This window comes from Chlorocebus sabaeus, chromosome 7 (genome assembly GCF_047675955.1).
Source record: "Chlorocebus sabaeus isolate Y175 chromosome 7, mChlSab1.0.hap1, whole genome shotgun sequence".
NCBI classification, from domain to species: Eukaryota; Metazoa; Chordata; class Mammalia; order Primates; family Cercopithecidae; genus Chlorocebus; species Chlorocebus sabaeus.
In genome coordinates, this window is record NC_132910.1 from 131,727,353 (window position 1) to 131,754,354 (window position 27,002).

The 27,002-nt window shown below is 36.4% G+C and overlaps 2 long non-coding RNA genes across 2 annotated transcripts in view; one reads left to right on the forward strand and one right to left on the reverse strand.

Annotated features, from left to right (window-relative positions):
* LOC119622305 (uncharacterized) overlaps positions 1 to 27,002 on the forward strand; it is a 1,408,766-nt gene that overhangs the window by 1,030,546 nt on the left and 351,218 nt on the right. The gene's annotated exons all lie outside the window — the stretch shown is intronic.
* Positions 557 to 27,002, reverse strand: part of LOC140712119 (uncharacterized) — a 91,026-nt gene continuing 64,580 nt past the window's right edge. Inside the window, exon 3 of the long non-coding RNA XR_012093573.1 lies at positions 557 to 948. This is a non-coding gene — a long non-coding RNA (uncharacterized lncRNA). The remainder of the gene's footprint in view (positions 949 to 27,002) is intronic.

Here is a 27,002-nt window from a genome sequence, read left to right on the forward strand (position 1 = left end):
TGCTTTCAGGCCCAGTATATTCAGAAAACATAAAAACTGCACTACTTCAGATTTAATTGACCACAGGGTTAGTCCACATTGATAAAATCTGAATTATGGAAGAATTTAAAAGAAATGCTGGTTGTTCGCTCCAGTGAAGGCGCCTAATAGATTATTAAATGCAATGAATATGACTGATTTGTTAAGAACTTTGCTGCAGTAATGTCCTTGAGTTCATGCCACGGAACTACTTTAAAAGTAAGGTCATTGCAGAATAGATTGTTTTGGTGACTTAGCAATTAACTGCTGTAAATAGTGTCTAAGACTAATGTACCTCATTTTCTGTCTCTAGTTAATAAAATGACATTAAGTTTCCCACATATTTGACATCTGAAATTTCTCTTTCTTTTAAACAGTTCTTGTAATCTATTCAGTTTTCCCATGTAGATAAAAACATTTATTTCAACCAAGAGCTTATAAAATAATCACACATATTAAAATTTGTGTTGTCTAGATTAATGTTATGCTGTACCCCATTTTAATGCATTAACCTTGACAAAAGAACATTTCAGACTCCTTTAAAAGCAATAAACTTTTAATATCAACTGATGCTTACGAACATTCTTGTTCTCAGTGAAATTTTGTTTTCATTAACATCCAAGTATACTCTTTTAATTCCTTTTGTGTTTTTAAAATATTTATAATACCATTCATGAATCACTCCACTGCATCATCACACATTAACTTTGTTTTTTAAAACAATGTCAGTAAATTCCCTCATGTGTATTGCTTGATTTGAGCAACAAACCTCAAAACAAAACCAACAATAGAGTGAGCATCCCACTTCACAAATAAAAGTGTGAGGCTCAGAATCTCCCCCAGCTCCCAGGCCAGCCTTGGCTCTGGTTCAGGGCCGTCTTCTAATGTAAACTTCAGAACTCATTGTGTGCCATCCAATTGCTGCTCTTTCTAAAGAAGAGAATATTGAGCATGAAGGATGAGATGTATCTTTTAACCACCCTCTCCTACCTTAATGCTAACTCTTACATACTGAAAAATCCTCGCTATTGTGGAATTATTGTACCTTTCCTGGTGTGATTTACAACAGAACACACCTTTGCTCTGCTACAGCATTCAAATCACCCACTTCAAATTGACTGTGCCCCACTCTTTCCGGGTTCAAGCACATAGACAAAAAAACAAAAAGGGCATGTCAGTCTCCTATATAACAAACTTTCCAAGAGTGAGTGAGGGACAGTCTCTCTTTCCCTGTTGCCCAAAACAAGTTGGGCAGAAATTTTGCTTTAGTTTGTGCAGCTCCAGTATGGTGTTATTTTAAACAGAACTTATCACTTATACTCCTGTGAGGGAGCAAAGATGTGATAAGATAAAAGAAATGAAGCTTCGAGTTATCTTTCTAATCCTCCTACCTGGGATTACTTTCAAAGAGTGTGTTTGCTCTTATCTCAGGGGAAATTCCTCTTCCTCTGGACTACGACATTCAGATAAAGTATTTTAGAAAACATGGTATACTGTTTGTGATGATAACAAAAATATCTATCTTTTGAGAGTCTCTTACATAGAATACTATATCAAATATATTTATTCTTTTAGCTTATTTCTGGACCCTTCCTCCTTTTCCAAAGACAAAATGTCAATGGAGAACAAATAAATTTTTCTTCTATATGCTCAAAAGATTGTCTGAGGTGGGCTTTTCATCACAGCTTTCAGATTCTAGTTTAAGCTTTAATTTTGTGTGTGAATAAGTGATTACCAATACAAATGCAGTTCTGCCATAAAACGACCAACAGCTGATCAGTTATCCCATTAAGCACATTTTTAAGCTTATCTTGCCTTGAAGTAAGAGTATTTTATAGAAAGAAATGAACACACAGGTTATCTGCAAACTATATATCTCAGACAAAAACCTATTTTTCCATGCAAGAAAGTGGTATCCAAAGGATTAAAATTATATATTAGTTTTCTAATCTTAAAAGGAGAAAGGTTTAATGCAAATATCACACTATTCTAAATAGCAAGGAAAAAAAAAGGCAAGAGTTTTAAAAATGCCAAAAACTTCCTATTTCCTCAACAACATGCAATCAAAGATAGAGTTTCAAGGACAAAAAGCATGTGTGTGTGCATGCATTTCAACTCTATAAAGAATAAAAGAAACTTCTCACAGCTGGAGCACAGTAGTGTTCTACTCAGCAGAAGGGCGTGCAGGGAGTTGAAGTAGATTTTCATTTCTGAGTACACACATTTATATTATTTTCAAGAGGTTTTTAATTTAATTTCATGTATATATGTAGATGCCAGGATTCTTGCAAACATTTTTTAAGGTTTCAATGTATACCAACCTACATCACAATTTCTAGATTTAACTGAAAGCTTTAAAGGAATTGAGTGAGAATCAAACATCTAAAATAAAGATTTCCCTTGATCTTCCATGTTTTCGTAGAAACAGCAAAGAAAAAAGTTGCTGGTTTCTGTGAGAAGCAATTAGCGAGCCATCTCATCTCTTTGAGGGTGAGATTTATTACTTGGGAGTTAAGTGTGCCTTTCTTATTCATAACAACAGCCACCTGAAATATCTTTAGTAACTTAACATGTACTTTGAGTATAGTCCTGAATTTGACTTCCCGCATCACAACCAAACAGAATCGATTCTGTTAAATATAAGTTGGAGATACTGATGTGTTTGCTGGTGTTTTGTTTAGACTTCATTTTAGTACATTATTTACTGCTGATTTCACATTCATAGGCATTTCATTTTATCCCTGGTTCTGGGATTTTAAAAATCATGCTTCAGATTATATGCAAATATTGAAACAAGAATGTAAAATCGTTCTAAACTCTAAATGTTTTCCCTTACCAAAGTTCCAGAAAAGTGCATCACTCAAATTGTATATAGTAAAAAACAGAGAAAGTTGCTCTATTTTCTTTTTCAAATTAAGATTAACCAAATTATCTTAGAAATGACTGATACAAAAGTGGGGGGAACCAAATAGAAATCATGAACGTATGTGTTTTCTAAAATATGTTACTTTCCATGCAGTAAATGTTAGGTACTTCTTCCTTAGAAGTACCTATCATGCTATGGATAGAAAGGAAAAGAATGAGATGACTCCAACTCTAAGAAGTTAGTAGAACAGCTTCAATTGATAAGGGAAAGACACACACACACACACACACACACACACACACACACACACACAGATATAAAGGTTACTAACAATAAAAGAAACAGTTTTTCAAAATGAATTGGAAGGTAGGAAGCGCTTGTAAAGGGTAGACTAGAATAGGTCAGACTCAGGCCATGTTGGTCAAGTGAGACCTGGAAAATGTGATTTGGCTGTGAACTGATGGATGATGCAGGCAGAAGAGAAGGTACAGAAGACCATTTGTTGTCAGTTGGGTTCTCTGGAAGCAGAGGCTTAGATGGAATTTGGGACTCAGGATGTTTATTTGGAATGCACACTTAAGCAGGATTGGACAGTGGGAGGAGTCAAACCATGGTGTGAGCCTGACAAAGCCTCAGCCAACCCAGCAGGATGTCAGGAACTTGCATGTCCCATCACAGCATCTTGCATTAGGCCAAAATGGATCTTTAGACTCTTCCTGGCTTGATCACCAGGAGTGTAAAGGACTTGACCTTGGTCTAGGTGGCCTTCTGCAACTGAGGCTGTCCCTGAAGTTTTTGAGACTGTTGCTGACCACACCACGGATAGGCAGCAAGTCCTTACTTGAAGGAAGATATGGGTGGCCCAGCCTCACATCTGCCACACTAATGCATGAGGAAGAGCACACATCAGACGTTGGAGGAAGGCATAAGCAAGGTGTATTTGGGGTGGACGGTCACTAGTGAGGAAAGCCTGGAGTTGAGGGTCATAGCAGATCACGATCTCAGGAAAACAGAGCACCGTGCTGGGAAGGTACTTAAAGGCTGGTGTCAGGATTTTGCTCTTTATAGGGGAAGGAAGTGTAAATTAAATGAGAATGTGGCAAAGCAGCACTTGGGAAAGATTTTGTATGTGCTTTTGAAGACCGTGTATCTATTAGGAAAATAGGCAGAGGTGAGGAAAGCAGGATGATAACGCTTGTTAAAAATGCCTTCTGCTGCCAAGCATGGTGGCTCACACCTATAATCCCAGCATACTGGAAGTCCGAGACAGGCAGATTACTTGAGGTCAGGAGTTTGAGACCAGCCTGGCTAACATGGTGGTGAAACCCTGTCTCTACTAAAAATATAAAAATTGGCCAGGCGTGGTGGTGTGCAACTGTAATTCCAGTTACTTGGGAAGCTAAGGCAGTAGACTCAGTTGAACCCAGGAGGCGGAGGCTTCAGTGAGTCATGATTGACACACTCCACTCCAGCCTGGGCGACAGAACAAGACTCTGTCTAAAAAAAAAAAATAACTCCTGCACGAAGATATGGAAGATAGTATGTTAGAGCAAACACATCTTAAACTACCAAAGTATTTCCTGAAAATATGCTGTTTAAACAAGTAATTTTGGGCAAAAAGAGACTTTCGACCAAACAGGTTATTCAAAACTTTTTTTTTTTTTTTAAATTCATGTCTACTCTGCAACCAGAAGTTGGCACATATTTGACTCATTCCAATCAATCAACTGGCCCTTCATTTACCAAATGTTTACTGAGTACCTACTAAGTGAATGAATTTCGTTCCCTGTTATGAGCAGCTCACAATGTAATGAGGGAAATAAAATGAATAGATAATTTGTAATACAGCATTATCACGATAGGAACACAGGAAATGGGCAGTGAGGGTGGTAATAATTTCACCTGGAAGTGACTCTCCAGCTAAAGACTTTGTGGTCTAAGATAAAATGATAAAGAAACATTAAAGGAAGTAATAAGACTACATCCATATTTTAGAAAGGTGACCTGTGATAGTTAGAAGATGGAAAACCAAGTTGGAAAGCTATTGCAAGAGCTCAGATAGTAGAGAAAAGATGGCAATTAAGATTCATTGAGCACCTATTAGGTGCCCTCTCTGTTCTAATTATATATGTGTATATATATAATTTAATCTTCACAATAATGAAGTTTAAAATGAGTGATAATGTTGTTTGGATTTTTCTTATAATTATATCAACTCTATGTTGGCTTCTAACATTGGCAAACTCAGGTGATTAAGAATTGTGGTTGATGTCATCAATAACAATTTTTAAAAAGCAAAGATAAAATTTGGAAAAAAAATTAGGAGGACCATTGTGAAAGATAAGCATCATTGCTTAAGAGAAAGAAAATGACATTAATAGAACAGGAAATATTGTTTAGGAAGTAAAAGTTAATTCTCTTGTGCAAAATTCAACTAATTTATGGAAATCACAAACTACACGCCTTCATATACACACACTAAGATACTGAGGGAGAAATATCAGTAAACATGGAAAGGAGGATATAAAACCACATTATGCTTTTAAACTCAATATACTTGAGCAACAATAAATAGAATGGCAAAATATTTACAGAGGAACAAAATTAGCCTAAGGAAAATACTCTTAAAATACAGTGCAACCCACTGAAATAGTCACAGTCAGCATCCAGCTTGTGGGTGTGCATGTGATCTCAATTATGAGCCTTGGAAGAGAGAAATGGAAAGGAAAGGATAAAAGAAAGAACACAACAGTATTAATATTTGTAGAGAATTTAAGCATAGTATGTAACACCCGTGCATACCATTACTCTCATCACTGACTTCTTCATTACATTCATCTCTAACATTATAAATATGCAAATTATGTGTGTGTATATATACATGCAATATATATGTGTGTGTGCATGTGTGTATATATGTGTATATATATATCTGTGTGTGCATGTGTGTATGTATATATACATATATACAGATATATATACATATATAGATACATGCACACACACACATATACTGCATGTATATATACACATACATAACATATATACATATATATCTGTATATATACGTGTATATATAGATACATACATACATACACACATGCAGTCCCTCTCCTCCACATCATAAGTTCCATGAGGCTGGGTTTTGCCATGTTCAAAACTGTGTCCTCTTAGCACCAAAAATTGTGTCTTGGCACATTCTTGATATTAGTATTCATTGAATGCTAAATGAATGAGATGTACATATTATTTATTTTTATTTTATCATTAAGAAATCACATATTATTTCTTAAAATTTAAGAAATAATAAACTGATGTTCACTTGCTCAAGATCTCCAAAGTGTGGAGACACATTTTGAACCCAAGTTCAATTGGTCTAACGTCCATATCTTTTGCTGTATAAACACTGCCTTTTGAGATGTTAAAAAACCATCTCCCATAAGACTTTTCTTTAATTTACCTGATTTGATTTTGTGTGATATATAAAACATGAAGAAGGATGATGGTGAATTATATAGGCGTGGTGGTGACGGCCACCTTTAGTGCCAGCTACTTGGAAGGCTGAGACGGGAGGTTCACTTGAGCCTAGGAGATTGTAGTGAGCTATGATTGTGCCACTGCACTCCTGCTTGGGAGACAGAGCTAGACCCTGTCTCTATAACAAATAATAAATAAAATTTTAAAAATGAAAAGGAGGTATGATGGTGTATTTCTTAGTCCATTTGTGACTGCTATAACAAAATACCATAAACTGTGTGGCTTATAAATAAGCATAAATTTATTTCTCACAGTTCTGGAAATCCAACTTCAGTATCTAGTACAGGGTCTGCTTTCCAGTTCACAGACAATGCCTTTTAGCTGTGTCCTCAGTAGAAGGGGTGATAGAGCTTTTGAGGTTCTTTTATGAAAGCAGTAATCTCATTTACAAGGGGTCCTAAAGACCTAATCACCTCCCAAATGCCCCACCTCTTACCCCAATCACCTTGAGAGTTAGGATTTCAACACATGAAATCTGGGAGGTTCCAGGGAGCGGGCAAACATTGAGACTGTAGCAGATTGCCACTGAAACATCTTTAAAGATTAAGTTCATACTTCACAGAAGCTTTATAAAAGAAAAATGGATTCTTGAAAATTGACAATATGCATCTTTTCACTTGTGACAAACGATGATGTAAATAATACTCTATTTTAAAGTTGTAATATAATATGTCTATTTGCACCAAACATTCTGTTATACTTTAATGGTTGTAGAAAACAATTAGTGAATTTTGAATTCGTATGAAGCTAACCTTATTTATTATCATTTTCATGACAAAACATAATCAAGTGGTAAGAAGCAGAGATCTGAAGATTTTTTACGGTCATTTTTTTAACATGCTGGGCAAATCAGTTTATTAATTATCTCTTTTTCATGAGTAACACCAAAGTAAAAGAACTTAGCTGGCTGCTCTTGGATGTTAGAGAATGAACACAGCTCCTGTGGACTTAACACAGGCTGATGAATACCATTAAGTTATGAGCTCTTTTGATAATCACAAAAAGGGATGCCCAGACGCATCTATATATAATCATCTTATTTTTGCCAGACTCCTGATTGGTAGTAATTACTTTAGCAGAATGAATGTTGAGATCACTGTTGTGTATATTAAGACAGCTCCAAGGAATCAATACAATGAATCATAGTTAATGTATTTTGCACATAAGACGTGAACTGAGCTTCTAACACCTTTCTTTTTCTATTTACTTATATTTGCCACTGAAATTTTGGGGATCATTCTAATTTAGTAGTGATCATATAAATATATTTATAATTTTCACAATTTAAAAAATCAATTTCACAGTTAATGTGGCTGCTGTTTTATTAAAATGAAGCAGAAGAGGTAAAACAGAGAGATGAATGTATACACTCAAAACATTTCTTGTATACTTCCTCATTGCTCTAATAAAAGTTATATTTTTGTTTGTTATCTACGTCTAATGTCTCACAAATACTTTTTTTTTTTTTTTGAGATGGAATCTCGCTCTGTCACCCAGGCTGGAGTGCAGTTGTGCAATCTCGGCTAACTGCAACCTCCCCCTCAAGTGATTCTCCTGCCTCAGTCTCCCGAGTCAGTGGGACTACAGGCACCCGCCACCACGCCCGGCTAATTTTTTGTATTTCTAGTAGCGATGGGGTTTCACTGTGTTAGCCAGGATGGTCTTGATCTCCTGACCTTGTGATCTGCCCACCTCGGCCTCCAAAGTGCTAGGATTACAGGTGTGATCCACCACTCCCAGCCCTCACGAATACTTTTATATAGCCACGAAAGAATACTTTAGTCCTTTAGTTCATGTTATGCAGCTGTCTTTCTACAGATTAGCTTTTATTACTACCCATTAATTCGGGTAGAGTCGTTCTGCCCTTTTTGGAGGTTTAGTTTTTCTTTATCTCTAAAAGCACCCTGGTCACACAGGCACATGTGTGTGCATACGCAGAGCATGACTGCCATGTTTTCTCTTTCTTCTCCTCCGCTTGTTTCTCTTTCTCCCTTGCTCATTATTAGTTGCTGATTGCATTTAGTATTTCTCCCTGCGATATTTTGCTAATGTATGAAGTGGTACTGGTATGTGCAGTGCTTGGCCCCGTAATTGGTTAACATTAACAACCTGAGCTTTGTTGTATTTGTAAACATGTTTGTTACCCATCTACATTATGAACCTATTACAAAATACTTGCTGATTTTTGACATCATTTTAAAAATATTCTGATAATATAATTTTTAAGAAATTATTTGTCGTTTTTTTATGACACTTGCATGTTGAATCCAGTGTTGCTAATTGTACTGCTTATTACATTCCTTACCTAATTTCTGCTTACATTTTCCAAAAGTGATACCTGCCTTTTCCCTCCCTTCAATGTTTAAGAATACTTAAATCCCAGTGAGTCTTTCTGTTGTTGCTGTTGTTTTATTTTAACCTGATGTATAATCTGGTGATAGTGTTCTGCCATTTGAAATTTCACAAAAAGTTTGCACAATGTACATTTCTTCAAAGCCACTTGCAAGTATTCCACTTCATTGAGATCAAGATTTTTCATCTTTAAAAAACAGACACTGTAATATTGCCTATCTCAAAGGGTTGTTATGAGAATTTGATAAAGTCATATGTGGAAAATACCTAATAAAGTGCCTAGCCTGTGGCAAACATTAGTTTATACTATTTTTCTGTATGATTGTTAGGATCTATAATTTTTCAAATACATAAGTAATTTTCAACAAAAAGCCATAGTCTAACACTTAAGGCCATTGGCATTTGTCAAAATTCAGATCTTTCTGCTTGATTGAAACAGTGAATAGTAATATATTTTTTCCTGGAATATTTTTGAGTAATTTTAGATATGTGAGTTTTTATTTCAAGAAACTATGATGTTAAACATTTGTATTTTCAATGCCTTACCAACCTCTTTCCTCATGTCAAAAAAAAAAAATGATAACCTCTGAAATTGGTTGTTTTATCTGGTCTAATTTATTCCTTCTGTTAAACCATAGTAATTATTAGAGTAATTAGGTGTTGGGAGGCCGAGGCAGGCGGATCACAAGGTCAGGAGATCGAGACCATCCTAGCTAACATGGTGAAACCCCATCTGTACTAAAAATACAAAAAATTAGCTGGGCGTGTAGGTGGGAGCCTGTAGTCCCAGCTACTTGGGAGGCTGAGGCAGGAGAATGGCAGGAACCCAGGAGGCGGAGCTTGCAGTGAGCTCCATTGCACTCCAGCCTGGGCAACAGAGCGAGACTCCATCTCAAAAAAAGAAAAAAAGAAAAAAGAAAGAGTAATTAGGTGGTAGAGGGAACAGAGAGAAAAGATGACTCTGTATTTCTAATTTACCTAAGAGAAATAAAAGGGTCAGCAGGGTAAACACTATAGTAAGTTTAACTTTCTCCTGAGCCCTGAAACAGCTCAGTCAGTGTAGATCAGTACAATAGTACCTCTTTTATCCCAATCTCTCTTTTTTTATTTCCCAAAAGCAACAAAAATGTATGCTTAGCTCCAGGGGAGAACTGCTTTCCTCAAGTCAGAAGCCTGTACAACTGTCATCTCCAATACACTTCTACACCTATGTTACAGAGAAAATTCTTGCATTTCTTGGGTATGTGAATGGTTAGTTTCAAAGTTCCTTTTAAGACAGCTTTACAAGCCCTTTAACTCTGCATAAACCCACAGAGAGTTTCCTTCTCCAAGTTTACAAAAGCTGGTCCCTGAGCTATGGGATAAGAAATAACTCACAATATCTTATGTGTGTATGTGTGTGTGTGTTACTTTGAATCTATTACATTGGTACTAAAAGTCAGAAGCAAAACCATTGAAAAAAAAATCAAGTTTTCTTTGATTTTGAGTATTAGTTACTTCCCTATGATAACTTATAGTGATATTATAACATTGTTGTTGTGTTTTATTTATTGTATTTGTAACAGAAATTGACATAGTAATTTCCAATGTAGTGCATGTTTCCATTAAAATAACCACTTAAAAATGATGTGTATTACCTGCACCCTGTTTGAAGACTGAAACCAATAGCAGAGTAATAATTTCAGTGAACATTCTGGATTAGATTGGTTCTGTACTGGATTACATGGATACATGATCCTAGGGTCCATGAATATGTAAGATGTAACAGTGATAGGGACAGGAGACTGGGAAATTCTGGGCCCCAACCTTAAGCCTGGGACCACAGCCCAAAGTGAGAACATACATTCCTGTTTTCCACTTGAATGTTGCCTTTTCCAAAACCACCCATGGCCCAGCGGATTCCCCATCCTGTGTCCATGAAAACCCCAGGCTCTGCTGGCGGAGAGAGAAGAGGAGAAGCAGTTGGATGTCAGAGACTACAGTTGGATGTTGGAGAGAAGTAGCTTGCCTTCAGAGGGACAGCTTGACAGCATGACTTCGGATAAGAGTCTGGCTGGAAACAGCTAAACTTCAGAGGAAGATCACCTTCCCACTCTATCTCCTTTCCAGTTCCCCTTCCTGCTGAGAGCCACTTTCATCAGCAGTAACATCCTCTGCATTCACCACCCTTCAATTCATTTGTGCAACCTGAGTTTTTCTGGACACCGAACAAGAGCTCGAGTACCACGGGTGCGGATGCAAAAGGCTGTCACACGGACCCTCTGCCCTTGCTGGCAGAAAGTAGCGACCTCACACAAAAAGGCAGAGGGCTCGCTGAGCTGTTAACACTTTAGCTGTCCATGGACATGGCAGAGCTAAAAGAGCACTATAACATGTGCATTCTGGGGCTTCAGGGGTCATGGACACCCCCCTGGATGCTGCCACGAGGCCACTATGGAGTTAATTTCTGCCAGCAGCCAAAAGCGCTCTCCCCGGCTCCAGTACCTGCTCACCTGCACACTCCGTCCTGCTAGGGGTTGAGCACAGAGGGCTCCAGTGAATGGAGTTTGCCTCTGCCAGTGCCAAAGCAGCTGGCCAGCTCCAGCGCTCACACTCCAGTTCCTGCCCGCGAAGGAGCCAGAGGAAATTTCCTGTTTCAGTAGATATGTAATATCCATGAATATGTAATAAGTAATAGACTAATTTACAGATGAACATTGCCACACTGTTAAGTGCAAAGATAAATATAGCAATTGTGGGAGAAAAAGTCAGCTTAGATTTGATAGACATCTAATCCTATGTCTGTGTGACCACTTCCCCTAAAAATTTTATGCCTGAAACCACCAAGAATCACCTTGCACCTCATATAAGCTGCCAACAGTTTTTCTGTCTAGTTTTATTCATTTAGCCACAATAACCTTCACTCCGCTTCAAGGCTGCCCTGAGGCGCCCTGTATCCAGCTCATGTCAGGATGTCTTGATGCAGCTTCTAAGCATGAAGTCTTGCAGCCTCCTGGAAGCTCTGCAAAGACAGCCGCAGGTGATGAGATGAAACGGACAGCAATACCTGTAGTAAGTGCTTGAATTCCATGCCTTCTCCAAAATATGTGCCCTAGGCAAGAACCCAATTTACTCCCCCTGGGGCCAACTTTGAACAATCCCTTTCCTCTGTGTTTGGGTAGAAATGTTGGCACCACAGAATCTGCAGTAATGTCGCATCTTTTAGAAGATAATTTGAACTCATTAAAAATGACTATAATTCGTAACTACTGTAAATCAGTCAATTTCGCCCTTAAATAAAATCATCACATTATATTGAGGCCGAGTTCAAAGTTTCAGTTGCCCATGTTTTAATGAGTGTTAAGTTACGTGAAGGAGATTAAAGATTTTGTGCATTTAGACTTAAATTCTTTATTTTTAACTGGCATAGTTATGTTGGAAATACGTAAGCAGCAAGGTTCCAGAATTATCTGCAACTCAAGATGTGATATAAAATGTATTCTATTTAATGAGCTCTGCATTCCATTGACTGTTGAACTATACATCAATTGCGTGCCCCTTCCTTTCAACATTCAAACTGTTTAGCTCCCACTAATAGGTACATTAAACAGAATCTTGCTACAAATATGAACGTAGACATCATAGCTATATGCATTTCTGCCTAGGCTCACACTTTTTTAAAAGCTCCTAAGAGAAATCTTCACAAAGATAAACTGTAACCCTTTTTGTGCAGTGTTTGCTAATGGAGAAAGATATGATGTGCGTTTTTTCTGTACACAGCTGAACTAGTGTACAATGATACCAACTAGGAAAAAATGAGAAAGTTGGAATAATCACTGTATCATTATGGACATAGGCAATTGATGAATTGTTTAGTTCTCTTTATGTCTTTGAGTGCCTTTGGTGAAAAAGTGTGAAAATAACACTATTTAAAATTGTAAATTGAATCACAATGCTATAATAGTACTTTGAAAACAATGATGGATGTTGTTAAATAGCGGGCTAAATGAGGTCTGAAATATTACAAAGGTAATCTATACTCATAAGTAAACAGTTAATAATCTCAAAAGAGAGATTTAGAAGGAACATTATTCATTCGCTAGTGTTTCAAATGGCTTTTGACTAATTACCTATTAAGAATGAGAAAATTATCTGAACTCCAGAATAAAATTCACGTAAATGCTGTCTGCTAAAAAAGAAAAAAAATGAAAGAAAATCATTCATTAAAAAGACACTTAAGAAAAAAAGCTCACTACTTGTGTTTCTAACAGAGAATATGAAAATAGTCTTGCCTTAACATTTTTAACCTATTTGTGAAAATATAACTTTGTAGATCAGCTTAAATAATAGGTTTAATAATGAGCATCTTTAAGAAGTCAGTATGAATTGTATGTTATTATCGTCTTGGTTGTGGATCTTTAGAAAAAAATATTTAGGTGAATGTTAATACTCATAGCTAGTCATAGAAGAAAATATTTTGTTCTTGCTTTGTTTCTCTCTGTCTCTCACACACACATATATAGTTTCTCTTAACTGGAGAGTTTATTGGTTTAGATAAAAATTTCACACAAATAACAAAATATGATTTTAAAGATTCTTAGTGGCATGAAACTATTTCATTTCACTTCCATAAAATCATAAAAGCACCTCCATAATGGGAGCAAAATATATGAATGAAATCAAACTCTATATGCTTACTAAAGCATTGATTTTTTTTCTATATTATTGCACATTGGTGTTGTATGCTGTGGAATACTGTATTTTGGACTTTGGACTTTTTTGGTAGAGAGTCAAATAGTTGCTATAGACATTGTATTTTGAAATTTGTGGAAATATTACAGTGTGGAAAAATAACATGTCAGAAAAAATATAAGTGTTTATAAATCTGCCAGTAACACATACCTTAAATGAGATTATTCTGCAAATGGTAGAATTTGAGTTCTAGAATTTAAAATAAGTACAGATTTAGTCATTAACATTAAATTCTGTTGTAAGCATATATAGAAATACAGTTATAGTGTTATTTTCACAAAATATGGAGAGTAACGGTTACACAAATACCTCATGAAATATATAAGCTAATCATTTCCCTTCATTTTGCATAAATTGGCCATGCAATTTTACTACATAAATGTAACCTTCAATGTAATTTGATACCCTTTCAAATGGTTTCTGCAGTCAAAAAAATCCTGAATTATATCATGTATGTTACTAATATTGGCTTCTCTGCAAGGTTGAGTAAACAGAAAATAAAATGAAAACATCTGCAGAAAGTGATCCCAGTATGAACTATTGCCATAACATTTCATTCCAATCAGAATCACTGTTTACTTTCAATATTAAGACCAGCAGTAGGTAAGACCACTGGCTGAAAATTAAAAGCTAATCTGTGGAAAATTGTGGCCAAGGGATGTGTAGTCTACATTTGAACATTTGTTAAATAAATAATGAAACATAAGAAAGAGACCAAACCCTTTCAGAATCCTTGGATTTTATTTATACCCTGATGCCCACACCAGCAGGCTGCAATTCTCACAGAGGAGCCGTTTTGACCATCTGGGGCCTGGAGTGAGCCACAGCTCGTCAGACAATGTCCTTCTCATTTGCTTAGTCAATTGTTTTTAAAGAGCTTTGAGATTCCTTTTGCAGGAAAGTTGATTTTCTTTTTTTGGAACGTACTACTTATTCTGATTTTTTGAACTTCTTCTTTCCAATAAAACTGCTATAAAACCTCTTCCAATTCACACTGCAATTTGATGAATTACCTTCTCAGGATTTCATTATAAATGTGTTTTAAAGTGCTACTGCAGAGAACGAGGTGTTTGGAAATAACAAATAGGTACAGGGCAAATGAAAAGCTGTACATTGAAATGCTTTGAGTTCTGAGTATACCAATAAGCAGTTCATTTAATTCCTTAGAGCATCTGTGTATTACATTATTATTATTAGGCAGGGTTATTTCATTATTAATATAAAATAGAATGCATCTGTGCTGGAGAAAAATCCCACATCAGGTATATGACAGACCTGACCTCTGAGCAAACCACAGAATCCAATGGAGTCTGGTTTGTGATTAAGGGCAATGATACATGACATCTTCTAGCCATGCGGTGAAGTGAGGTGACCTTACTGAGCTATGTAACTTCATGATTTTGTAATCATTTCTCTTAAGGGTTTAAAAGTTCATTACATATTGCAAAGCCATTGAAGAATAAATGTACAGCAAATCTGTGTGAGATAAGTTTATTCTCTGTCTTAAAACCAGACTTGTCAAGGTTCCTAATTCCTCCCCACCCAATTTATTGGCTATTCCTGGTATACTCATGTTAATGAAATCTGAAGTATTAGAATTATCCAATCGCTCATCTGCAGGACATCCGAGGGTTTAACCTGACCAAAGAGAACAAGTCTGTCATCCCATACCAAACAATCGGAGCCTTTGAGGCTGATTGTTTACTACTTCAGCATTAATTACATCAATTTTTTTTTTTAATTTTAGTAAAACAATGTTTCATTTCAACCTGAAAGGCTTCTAAACGTTTACCATTTTGTGATGGTATTTTAATATTTTTGGAGTTCCGGCCAATTATTAAAATCAGATTGGTTGTATAAAATGAAACAAGGAATTCAACATCAGTTTTAATTTGACTGACTTATTGATAGGGTCGGCAACTGCAAACCCTGACTTACTTGTGTCACAGTTAAACCACTTGTATCACTTGTATTCTTCTATTGTTATTCTTTTCAACTAGATCTTCCTATTTAAGGTAACTTTCAGATACCTGTAAATATATACAATGGGGTCGGGCGCGGTGGCTCAAGCCTGTAATCCCAGCACTTTGGGAGGCCGAGACGGGCGGATCACGAGATCAGGAGATCGAGACCATCCTGGCTAACACGGTGAAACCCCGTCTCTACTAAAAATACAAAAAACTAGCCGGGCGAGGTGGCGGGCGCCTGTAGTCCCAGCTACTCGGGAGGCTGAGGCAGGAGAATGGCGGGAACCCGGGAGGCGGAGCTTGCAGTGAGCTGAGATCGTGCCACTCACTCCAGCCTGGGCGACAGAGCGAGACTCTGTCTCAAAAAATAAATAAATAAATAAATATATATAAACAATGATCGTTTTTAAGCACAATATTATATAAATGCGTTATACTAGAATATTCTCTGTCTCTGTTTATATAGAGAAAAAATATAAATATGAATATAAATGTATAAAATATATAAACATTTATATACACACACATATATATACATAGATATGCGTTGCCCTACCATAATTGGCTGGGCATGGTGGATATATACACAGAGAGAAAGAATAGATAGATATAGACGTGTGTGTGTAGCGTGTATACACATACGTATAGAGAGAGAGATCCTAAATACAGAGAGATAGAATATATATATTCCAGTATTTTGGTATACATTGGTTCATTCATTCATTTGATAATGACTTGTTGAAAACGCTGATAGTAAGGCAGCCAAGAAATACAGACCTGTACTCATTCTGGCAGACAGTAGAATCATAGTTGGAAGGATAAGTCACTGGAGAGATGATGAAAAATAAATGAATATATTCCTATATATCTAACTATATGACATATAACTGAATCTAATATATAACCTATATAATATATAACCTATAGAATAACTGAAAAGGATCGAGTTTTGTAATTTTCTATCTGACATTTTACATTATATATAATATATATGACATTTTATATAATATATAACCTATACAATAACTGAAACCGATGGGATTTGGTAATTCTCTATCTGACATTTTATTCTGCTCATACTTTTGTAATTTACTTTCCAGTAAATCTGTGCTTTACATGGGCTCTTTATAATAAAAAGCCATTTGGTAAAGATAATGGATCATAATAAAAGTAAATAAATGTTTACTTCTAGCACAGGGCTTTCCCTTATAGTGATTGCATTTTAAATTTCTACAGTTAGGTGGCGCAAGGCCCTTATACAAATATAATTTATTTTTAAGGGTTTGTTTTTGGAAGAATGACTCACACAGTCTTGAAACTGGGTGGTCCATCAGACCTCATTCCAGCTAGCACAGGGCTTTCCCTATTAGCGACCTGTTTCAGGACATAGATATTTGTTTGCTTGTGACAGCTGCCTTTGGGGTTTTCTAAATACAGAGAGAGATCTTTGGTTTCTCTCTCTCTCTCTATCTATCTATAGAGAGATAGATGTGTGTGGATATAGACATACATATATATATAGAGAGATATATATTTATAGACATGTATATATCTCTCTATATATATCTATATATAGACATGTATCTATCTATATATATATAGAGAGAGAGAGAATCACTATGTTGCCCAGGCTGATCTCGAACTCCTGGCCTTAAGCAATTCTCCCACCTCAGCCTCCCAAAATGTGAGATAAGAAGTGTGAGCCCTGCTCCCAGCCTAGAATATCTTTTATCTTCAGATAAAAAGTAATACATAAGCTCTGTAGTTGAACAAAAATAGCTGAAAATATAATATGAGTATAAGTTTATTATTAAGGAAAATTGTCTTTTGTAAGTTTTATTGCATTCTGTGCTGAAAGATTCTATTTCTGAAACAGTTTTTACCTTATGTAGCCTCATAGAAGAGCAATACTGGCATGAAACAAAAAGCCTAAATAGGTTTTTTAAACTTTAAATATAGATTAAGGAACATATTGGCCATTCAGAATACCTAGCGAGGGGCCAATTGTAAACAATGTAGTGACGTATACACAATGCACACCAGCTCAAAACAGTCTTCTCCATTCATGGACCTTTCATGGCCATAACTCCACCAAGGCCAAGGCCTAGAGATCTAAAGCAGCAGCATACTTTTGTATTCCAGTTTCTATCTTATAATATGACTGTAAACCGAGACACCGGCAATCACACAAAGCCTTGTTTACAGAATATCTGTACATCAATAGTATTACTACATACAAGTCCTCTCCACAAACATTAAGAACTGTATGGAAATGAAATAAATGAAATAATACTATGTAATAGTCTTGTTTTTCATTTCCAGATTATTTTGATCATTCTATGGAGACAGAAAATGTAAAACACTGAGAGAAGAATAGCTCCCTAAAAAAACTTTTCAGAAAAGTAAATTCAAATGGGCGTATACAAATATAGATGTATGTAGGTCAAACGAAATTAGCTACTTAGTGAAGTGAATTTTTTATTGTTTGCTCTAGCAAACATCCAAAGATGGCCAACAACCAAACACCCAGAGATTTTTTTGTTGAGCATCCAAATTTATCTATTTCATTTTAATTTACCATACACAATAAAGTAATTAAGGGAATTACTGTTTTATTGTTTGCCTATTTCAGGGATTTAAGGGAAGTTAAATGAGGCACAATGGCCCACCTGCTAAAACATCTCCAACTTACATTGCATTTCAGAGCATTTGTTCCAAAGCCCTGGCATGCTTGGCTTGGATATGAAACACCCCATGTGTTGTATGTCTTAGTACCTGAAGATAACTACCAGTAAATTTAAAGTATAAAACAATCCAGTTTGGTATAAAAGGTAATAACATCCTTTACTACGAAGCCTGCATGCTGTCTCTAAATACCTACGGTTCATGCACATTTCACCCACTATTTCAAAAACAGTCAGTGAAAATCTGGCCAGACATCCGTATTTAATTTTCCCCATGCTAAGTTTCAGACTCCACTTTGAGGTTCAGCTGCTGGGAACTGGAAATGAATATGAGATTTTTTTATTGTCTTGTTCTGGAGAATGGAGACCACAGGATTCTATGACGTGAGCTTGTTGAACCCTCATCTCGCTAAAGGTGCACAGCCCTCTCTCATGGCTAAAACATACTGTCTGTTGTGTATGGCTTTGTTTTAGCCTCAGTTTTAACAGAATCGAAAGCAAATGTAACAGTATTTTAAGGTATGTTTGCCTGGTAACTACTGTAAATGTTTTAGAGGTGTTTATAAGACAACCTTTTTGTATGCAAATTTTTATACAATCCACGTGGTAAATAAGTGCATTTCCACATGAAGTCTGTGGTAACACAGCATTTTGATGTTCTCTATGAGTAAGAATGTCATAGTTCACCATTGATAGGAGTGTATGTTTTTAATTTTCTTGTCTAGCCAACTATTTGCTTTCCGTGGTGTTAACTGTTTTTTCCTTAACTTTTTATTCAGTTGTGTTGTTTTCATTCTTCCCCAAAGAGTTTTAGTATTCTATGAACCTTCACATTTTGACCTGTAAATCATCAATCTTACAAGCTTTAATTTGGGAAAAAATTACAAAGAGTTGAAAACTGACTTTCTGAACCAAAATTGCTTTCTTAACATATATTTTTAAAGAGGGGAATTACTATGACAGGTTGATTGCAATTTAAAACATCATCTTCTGTGGATTACAAGTATTTTAAGGTTCATAATTTCCATAATCATTTTTTCTGCCTGTAAAAATGCTTCAAATTTAATTTAAAATAACATCTGTATTAATTTTTATCATTTAGGATGAAAGTTGATTGTTTCTAGAGCTTATAATTCTCTGAAGTGTTGCCTATCAAACTGTGTTCTCTACAGAATTTAAATCATCAAATAAAATGTGCATATTTTCCCCTGCAGGAATTCTATTTGAATCAAGCCCATCTTTAATTCTTGTCGGAATGCACCATTAATAATTTATTAACATTTATTGTAGTTCATACACCTTAATACACCTTAAGCTGTTTTTAATACATATAAATTATAATTTGAATATTATTTTATACAGCTTCTTCAGTGCTTGATTCATCTGTTACAAATCTAAATAATCTCCTCATTGTACTGGGCATTTGGGGATACTGCTTGCAGGAACAGGGTTTAAGCAGGAGAAACTGAAGTCAAACTGTTAAGTGCCTGATTGCAGTAGGATGTGCCACTCTGATTTTATGTCTCTTCGTTTGCTTTAATTAAAAAATACCAGTCTTTAAAATATTTTGGGGCTGCTAGAATGAGTATATGGGAGTAAATTTTGAGCTATTACAGTTAAAAATCCAGAGATAGTATAAAATGTAATACATTCATTACAAACAGTATTAACAATAGCTTTTGCAAGAAAAGGATCTTGGGGTGAAAGTTAATTTCAAAAGGTTCAAGTGTTTTCATTCTATAAAATTGGGAAATGGAAGCGTATATTAAATAATTAATTGGGAAATGAAAATGTGTATTAAGTGTATGACATTGTCTTCTCCTAAAATGGCAAATGAGTAGCTATAGAAAGAATGCAAATAAGACCTCCTTTCTCTTTTGATGTGATACACCCAAGATATCAGAGCACCATCCAAACAGGGGAACATTAAGTTTAAAAAATTATTTTTGCAATCTATTCCTACATTACAGAGCATACTGCTCTATTTAATATATTTCAAAGCTGAAGAATTTGTTACACAGAAAACAGTCTAGAGCAAATATGTGTATGTAAGTGTGTATGTGTATTTATTGCACTTATTTGCATATATATTACATAGGTACATTTATATACGTCTCTTTTTCTACACTATTTTCTGTATGCACCCACATATTCACACACACACACGTATATATGCTGTATAGGAAATATTCTGAATTCCTTTTGAATGCTTGCTGCATGTTGCTTACATAATTAGGGCCATCTGCTCTGTTATTACAAACTTCTGAGAATTGTGACATTCTGTGATATGACTGCAAATCATTAAGCAGCCTGTTAAAAGAATAAGTATGCACCATTCTAAGAGATCCTCAGAAATCTTGCACAGATATAATATATGATCCTGGAGAACTAATGGATTAGTGAATGATAATTTCAAAACATTGTTTTATTGGTGAATGTTGTTTAGCATTTTATGTATAAATAATGCTTATTTTCCAAGAGTAAAGAAAAATTTAGAGGAAGCTGAAAAGATAACCTCCCTGTCCTAAGAAGTATATATTTAAAGAATAATATCAACATCATGAGAGCATAGTTAAAAATATCCCAAAATGAAATTGTCTCTATTTATTGCTATTGTTAAGGCACAGCAGCACCACTCACCCAACAAGATTGTAGAATTACATACTATGTTAGAAACCAAATAAATTCCTTTGTTGTTCCCTTCTACAATAATTGGTTGTTATTACAGATTCAGCTGGTCATATAAATAGCTGAATTCTGAATTTTAAAATGGATAAGGTTGAGGCCAGGCATGGTGGCTCATGCCTGTAATCCCAACATTTTAGAAGGCTGCGGCGGGCTGATCACTTGAGGTCAGGAGTTCAAGACCAGCCTGGCCAACATGGTGAAACCCTGTCTCTACGAAAAATACAAAAATTAGGTGAGTGTGAATGGCAGATGCCTGTAATCCCAGCTGGGGCAGGAGAATCGCTTGAATCCAGGAGGTGGATGATGCAGTGAGTCGAGATCACGCCACTGCACTCCAGCCTGGGCGACACAGACTCCATCTCGAAAATAAATAAATAAATAATATAAGTAAATAAATAAATAATAAAATGGATAAGTTTGAAATATGGTTACCAGGTTATTTTTTAAATAGCTCAAGAAGCAATAACAAATTTATCTTTGTTTTAACTTGTTTTTTGGTTTTTAACTTATTCCAGACCTCAATACTCTTGTGTACTCACATGCAATGTAGGTTTTCCATAATCAACTTCATGCATTTCCTCGTAATTTATAGAAAAGTAGTTGTATTTACATTATTTTAAGTGTTCCCTGTTCTTCATATTGATACCATTACATGCAATTTTAAGATGTGTTAAAAGTTACTCTTTCCTCGTAAAAGTTACTCTTTCCTCGTGCTAATGTCTTCTCATCATTGAGGGTACCTTCCTTGGTCATTCTCTGAAGCGCATTGTCATTATCTCTTCCTTTCATAAGATGATCTAAAAGAAACAATTACCATTCTCATTTTAAGGATTTCAGTCTGTAAGTTTAAAGAACCAGATACATGTGTAATGAGAAAGATTGCTAGTGTCTGAGACATTGCAACAACATTCTGAACCAGTTTGCTGTGCAATTCCTGTCCAGCCAACTGCACTCAGACCCTGGCCAGGCATCTTGAAAGTGTAGGACTCTAGACTCCAGCAGACAAAGTGTAAATGGATCCAAAACTGTTTCATCACATTCGCTATACTATCTCCATATTATTACTATAATTTTACAGAAGAACAAAAATAAATTTTTTATTTTAAAAAACCTGTCTAGTAATAACCTTGATCAAGAATAACAGGATTTCTTCATAACTTCAGCTCAAAACATATGTTGAACTTTACAAACAAAGTTCCCAAAAAGTCAAACTTAGATGCTGTGGATAAATACTTTTCACTTCTTCTGAAATGTTATTTGTCTAGGATATAGGCAAAAACTTTTACTATGGTTTGGGTGTTTTCTTAAATTACTTACAATGCAGTAATTTTTGGAAGACAATCCCTAAGGATGAAATCCATTGTCTGTCTATGAATCCACAAGTGTGATAAGAAATGATTAAGGATTGAACAAGCACCTTTTAGATGTCATTTAGTTTACAGAGATCTACTTTATATTTCTGCTTTGAATGTTAAATGTTAAAAGCAAATGATGATCAAAAACAAGAAAAATGGTGCTGGATTCATAATAATAATGAAAAGAGATGTATAGTACAAATTATTAGGGATTGGCCGGGCACCGTGGCTCACACCTGTAATCTCAGCACTTTGGGAGGCTGAGGTGGACGGATCACCTGAGGTCAGGAGTTCAAGACCAGCCTGACCAACATGGTGAAACCCCCATCTCTACTAAAAATACAGAAATTAGCCAGGCATGGTGGCACACCCAGTTACTAGGGAGGCTGGGGCAGGAGAATTGCTTGAACTCAGCAGTTGGAGGTTGCAGTGAGCCGAGATCGCACCACTGTACTCCAGCCTGGGTGACAGAGCAAGACTGTGTCCAAAAAAAAACAAAGGGATTAATTTTGTTGGGGTGGGAGCAGTGATTCATTATTAAAATATCTTGCCAACTAAATATATTTTTTCAATATAACAAGACAATCATATAACATTTACTGTAGGAGAGGAGTGCAGCCTATATTGAATTGCAAAAAACATACTTCTTTAACCCTGGTTATATTTTCATAAAGGCAGGAACATGTACTTGGCCAATTTTTGAATGTTATAGGAAGGAGTTTATTCTTACATTGGTGGCGGGGGGTAGTTTGGCTGTTTCCAAGTTGTAATAAATAGAATCTCTCCTTTAAGCATCGTGCCATCTTCTTGAAGAACACTTTTTGTGTATTCATCTTTCATTAGACATACTTTTTAAATAAAGATTATTTTTGGTCTGATTTGGCAGGAGTTGAAATCGTTTGGGATAAAATTTTGTGTTGACTTTAGTGTAGTAGTGTTCTATTCTTGACTGCGCGCTGTTTTAAGTGTATTTGCACTTGATTTATGTTTCTATGCCTGTCTCTATACTATACTTGGAATATATGCATGGTGTATTAGTTCTATATTGCTACATTTAGAAAAAGGATGCCAAAACTTGGTTTCCATGAGTCAGGAATCTGGATGCAGCTTAGCTCTGTGTTTCTGGCTCAAAATTCTTGTGAGGCTGCAATCACAGTGTTGGCCAGGGCTGCAGTCATCTCAAGGTTTGAGCAGGAGAGGATCCTCCTCCATGCCCACCCCATGCCTATTGGTCATCTTCAGGTTCACACTCATTAATGGGTGTATGGGATGGGAATCATTCCTTGCTATGTGAGTCTTTCCATTGGGCTAGTCACAACATGACTTCAGGCTTCCTCCAGAGCGAGGGCTGAGACAGAGGGAGGCAGGGAGGGAGTGGGGGAGGGGGAGAGAGAGAGAGAGAGGGAGAGAGAGAGAGAGGGAATGCATACCTAAAATGGGAGCCATGGTTCTTTATCAATATAATATTGGAAATGACATTCCAGCACTTCTACCATATTTTATTATTAGAAATGAGTAAATAAACCCAGTTCACACTCAGGGGGAGATCACATAAAGGCACGAATAGCAAGAGACGGGGATCACTGGGAGCCATTTAGATGCTGCTTGTCACCCATGATCAAAACTTGCTGGAGACGAATTAAATTTCCTGAAACACATTAATAAAAGTAATATAATTCAGTGAAGATAAATCAATCATTGAGAGTGAGGGTTTAATTTTGTTCCTTCTGCTAATTAAATATTTGACAGTATGAAAATAGTTTCACTTTTTGGGGCCTCAGCTAAATACAGACATACTTGGGAGCTATTGGTGGTTTGGTTTCAGACCACTACAATAAAGTGAATATGGAAATAAAGCGAGTAACATGAATTTTTTTGGTTTACCAGTGCACATAAAAGTTCTGTTTACACTATACTGAAGTCCATTAAGTATGTAATAGCATTATTTCTAAATATAATAGTGTACATTGTATACCTTAATCAAAAATGCTTTATTGCTAAAAAATGCTAACAATCACCTAAGCCTTTAAAATGCTAACAGCAAGTGCTAATCTTTTGGTGGAAGGTCTCGCCTTCATGTTGATGGCTGCTGACTGGTCACAGTGATGTTGCTCGAGGTTGGGGTGGCTGCGGCAATGTCTTACAATAAGACAACAATGAGGTTTGTCACATCAGTTGACTCTTCCTTTCATGGAAGATTTCTCTGTACCATGAGACGCTGTTTGATAGCATTTTACCCACAGTAGAACTTCTTTCAAAACTGGAATCGATCCTTTCACACACTACCTCTGCTTTAACAACTTAAGTTTACGTAATGTTCTAAATCCTTGCTGTCATTTCAACAATGTAACCATCTTCACCAGGAATAGATTCTATCTCAAGAAACCACTTTCTTTGCTCATCCACAAGAAGCAACTTCTCGCCTGTTCAAGTTTGATCATGAGATTGCAGCAATTCAGTCATATCTTCAGGCTCCACTTCTAATTTTAGTTCTCTCGCTGTTTCCATCATATCTGCAGTAACTTCCTCCGCTGAAGTCTTGAACCCCCCAAAGGCATCCAGGAGGGTAGGAAACAACTTCTTCCAAACACCTGTTAATGTTCATATTTTGACTTCCTCCCATGATTCATGAATGTTTTTAATGGCATCTACAATGGTGAATCCTTTCCAGAAGGTTTCAATTTACTTTGCCAACATCTATCAGAGGAATCACTATTTGTGGAAGCTATAGCCTTAAGAAATGTATTTCTTACATTGGAAGACTTGAAAGTCAAAATTATTCTTTGGTCCTCGGGCTGCAGATGGATGTTGTATTAGCAGGCATGAAAATAACATTAATGTCCTTGTATATCTCCTTCGGAGATCCTGACCAGGTGCATTGTCAATGAGCAGTAATGTTTGGAAAGGATTGTATTTTTCTGAGTAGAAGATTTCAACACTGGGCTTAAAAGATTCAGTAAACTATGCTGTAAATAGACATGCTATTATCCAGGCTTTGTTGCTCCATTTATAGAGCACAGACAGAGTAGAGTTAGCATAATTATTAAAGGCTCTGGGATTTTAGAATGATCTGAGCATTAGCTTCATTTTAAAGTCACCAACTGACAGGGCACGGTGGCTCACGCCTGTAATCCCAGCACTTTGGGAGGCCGAGGCGAGTGGATCACCTGAGGTTAGGAGTTCGAGATCAGCCTGGCCAACACGGTGAAACCCCGTCTCTACTAAAAATACAAAAATTAGCCAGGTGTGGTGGCAGGTGCCTATAATTCCAGCTACTAGGGATTTTGAAGCAGGAGAATCGCTTGAACCTGGGAGGTGGAGGTTGCAGTGAGCTGAGATCGGGCCACTGCACTACAGTCTGAGTGACAGAGTGAGACTCTGTCTCTAAATAAATGAACAAATAAATAAATAAATAAAGTCACCAACTGTGTTAGCCCCTAGCAAGAGAGTCGGCCTGTCTTTTGAAGTTTTAAATCAGGCGTTGACTTCTCCTCTCTAGCTACGGAAGTCCTGGATGGCATCTTCTTCAATATAAGCCTTTTTCATCTACATTGAAAATCTGTTGTTTAGTGTCATCACCTTCATCAATACTCTTAGCTAGATTTTTCTAGATAAAATGCTACGGTTTCTAATAGCAACTGTTGCTTCACCTTGCACTGTTATGTTAAGGAGAAGGCTCTTTTTCTTAAGTCTCATGAACCAACTTCTGCTGCTTTCCAACTTTCCTTCCTTTGCTTCTTCACCTTTCTCAGCCTACACAGAATTAAGAGAGGACCTTGCTCTGGATTAGGCCTCGTCTTTAGGGAATGTTGAGGTTGGTTTGATCTTCTATCCTGACCACTAAAACTTTCTCATCAGCAATAAAGGTATTTCACTATATTATTCATATTTTCACTGGAGTAGTACTTTTATTTCAATTTTTTTTTTATTTGCATTCACAACTTGGCTAACTGGTACAAGAAGCCTACCTTTCAAATTATCTGGCTTTTGACATGCCTTCCTTACTAAGCTTAATCATTTCAAGCTCTTGATTTAAAGTGAGACACATGTAACTCTTTCTTGTTCTTAAACACTTAGAAGTCATTGTAGAGTTATTAAGTGGTTAATTTCTCTATATAGATATAGATATATATAGGAATATAGATATAGAAATATATGTGTGTGTATATATATATATTTATTTATTTATTTAGAGTCTCATTCTGTCACCGGGCTGGAGTGCAGTGGCATGATGTCGGCTCACCACAACCTCCACCTCCCAGGTTCAAGTGATTTTCCTGCCTCAGCCTCCTGAGTAGCACCACGCCTGGCTAATTTTTGTATTTTTAGTAGAGGTGGGGTTTCACCATGTTGACCAGGATGGTCTTGATCTCTTGACCTCATGATCCGCCTGCCTCGGCTTCCCAAAGTGCTGGGATTACAGGCTGGAGCCACTGTGCCTGGCCAATTTCAATATTATTGTGTCTCAGGAAATAGACAGACTGGAGTAGAGGGAGATGGCGGATTGGCCAGTCAGTGGGGCAGTCACAACACACACATTTATTGATGAAGTTTGCCGTGTTACACGGAAGCAGTTCATGGTGCCTCATAACAATTACAATAGGAACATCAAAGATCACTGATCACAAACCACCATAACAGACATAATAATAATGAAAACACTTGAAATAGTGCAAGAATTACCGAAATATAACACAGAGATGCAGAGTGAGCACATGTTGTTGGAAAAGTGGCCCTGACAGACTTGCTGGATGCAAGATTGCCACAAACCTTCAATTTGTAAAAAACAGCGTATCTGCAAAGT